Genomic DNA, 2756 nt, shown 5'->3' with positions numbered 1-2756 from the left:
GTTTTTACAGATTCCTAACAGACTTTAAATTTGTATAATATTTGGTTTTGGTTTAAATGTTTATGTACTTGACTGTAGCACCACGGTCCACGAGTATTATATTATGTAGGTAGGTACTAAATGTATATTTTTAGTCAATATTAAATTATTTTTCAGTAATATTAGCACGAATACATTTTTAAAATGTATAACTGTGTGAACCTAATCTAAATTGAAATATTTCCAACCATTTACAAGAATCTTCAACTTTGCAATATTTGATGTAAAATAAGAGTATAGAATAACTTTAATTAGAATATTGCAGTTTGTTTTAATATTTTCTTAAATTGGTACTGGTCTAACATGTCACTCAAATATGCAATCCAACAACATTTTGAACCATTTAAAACTGTCTAATATATCATGCATAATTTAAGTAAATTGAATGCAACTAAATCTTTTAGCTGTCATGGTAATTAAATTGATATGCATTTCCCCCAAAACTATACCAACATATTTATCTACTGCAGTAGCTTTTCAATTTAATAGGGTCCACCAACTTATCTAAGAAGTTGATATCTACACTCTTAATTCATCACTATAAATAATTATTCCAATTTTGATTTAATTTTAAAGAATCACCCTGTATATAATGTTTTAAGATATAATGCTTCCAATATGTTGGAAGGTATGAATCGAGAGCCATCGGGAAAATTCCATAATTTTCTTCGGATGTCGGCAATGGATTTCGAACACCTTCTCAGTAAAATAGGACCAATTATTATGAAAGAAGATACTAACATGAGAAAAGCAATACCCGTTCAAGAGAGATTGGCAATTACACTAAGATTTTTGGCATCTGGTGATAGTTTCACTAATTTATCTTACCTGTTCAAGTGCTCAAATCAAGTGATATCAAACATTGTACACGAAGTGTGTAAGGCTTTAGTCCATGAGTTAAGAAATCACGTAACATGAGTTTGTTTATTAATTTTGTTAAATTTATACATTAACATTTAAAGTTTGGTATACTTGCATGTTTTGCATTTAGAAATTAAATAGTAATAAAAAAAAATGTATTTTCTGTGACAACTTTTGTGATTACTGGTACATACAATTTAAATAATAATAATAATAATACTTAATGAATAATGATTATCTACAGTCTAGGTTTTAAGGAGCATTCTCTTGAGATTGGAGAAAAGCGTTGAATAATTGATAGTTAGAAGTTGAATTTTGATCTGAAGATAGTTGAGATGAATATGAATTTTCTGAAGAATTAGAATTTGAAGGTTCTGGTGGAGAATCTATATATTGTGGTGATGTTTGAGGAATATTTGCATGAAGAGTATATTATTTTGCAAGCATTTTCCATGCAATTTTCAATTGCAGTTGATGGGTTCTTTCTTTGCATTGATACTTTGGCTGCAGGGGGTTTAAAAACTACTTCTGAAGTGAGAGATGATGAATCTGATTCGTCTATAACTTCCTCATATAGTGTAGAATTGTCGTCAGCTAAACTCATTGTATCATCTGGATCTGATTCCTAATTAAATCATACAATTTTATACATTTTTAACATATGTATAATGCAAGAGCGATATACATTATATATTATATTATATTATGGTATAAATAGTTAAATAGGACACTCTGTTTTAATCTGTTAATCTATTTTTATTTTTTACAGTTGCCCACGACTTCACAAGATTGGCAGAATATTTCAAATGAATTCAGTTCTAAATGGAATTTTCCTAATTGTGTGGGCGCCATAGATGGCAAACACATAATTATTCAATCACCCATGAACAGTGGTTCAGAATTTATAAATTATAAGGGTACATTCAGTGTGGTGTTGATGGCCTTAGTGGACGCCAATTATTGCTTCACTTTTGCTGACGTGGGATGTCAGGGGAGGATAAGCGACGGCGGAGTTCTTCGTAACACTACATTTTTAAAAAAAATGGAAAATCATCAACTGGAACTTCCCTCCGATCACCCACTACCTGGAAAGGAATTGCCAACACCATACGTATTTTTAGCTGATGATGCTTTTGCTCTAAGTCGTCATATTTTGAAACCATATAAAGGTGTTTATGATAAAGGTAGTTCGGAACGAAATTTTAATTATCGTCTTTCACGTGCGCGCAGAATTGTGGAAAACGTATTTGGGATAGTGGCTTCTGTGTTTCTTATACTGAGAAAACCTATGTTGCTACAGCCAGAAAAAGTTTCGGTAATAGTAATGACTTGTTAAAAAATTAGTTTAACATTTGAACCTTTCAATTTTTTACGAAAAAGTAAAACGTCATCATCAAAATATGCTTCTCGAGAGTCATTCGATAATGAAGATGAGGGTAGACTAATACACGGATCATGGCGTCAGGACAATAATATGACATCACTGTTACCTATCAGAAAAATACCAAGACGTTCAGCAATTGAGGCCCAAGATATAAGAAAGACATTTACGGAGTATTTTATGACTAATGGAAAAGTTCCGTGGCAAGAAAATTACTGTTAATTTATTTATTTAAATATTATAAACATTAAATAAATTTAGAGATGTTAAAATACGGTATTTTATTTTTGTTTTGTATAATACCGTATTATACCAGTATTAACTCCGTTGTTAATTATTAAATATAAATTATTTTAAAATGGATTAATTGAAAAAATGACTTGGTCAGAAAACATTAAAAAAAAAGGCGGTAAGTGGATGTCGCTCCGCTGTACAGTAGGTTACAAGTAGGTCCAGTGGCGGATCTATGGGGGGG

Source organism: Acyrthosiphon pisum, chromosome X (genome assembly GCF_005508785.2).
Source record: "Acyrthosiphon pisum isolate AL4f chromosome X, pea_aphid_22Mar2018_4r6ur, whole genome shotgun sequence".
Taxonomy (NCBI): domain Eukaryota; kingdom Metazoa; phylum Arthropoda; class Insecta; order Hemiptera; family Aphididae; genus Acyrthosiphon; species Acyrthosiphon pisum.
The sequence above is the reverse complement of the archived record's forward strand: the minus strand, read 5'-3'. Positions refer to the sequence as shown.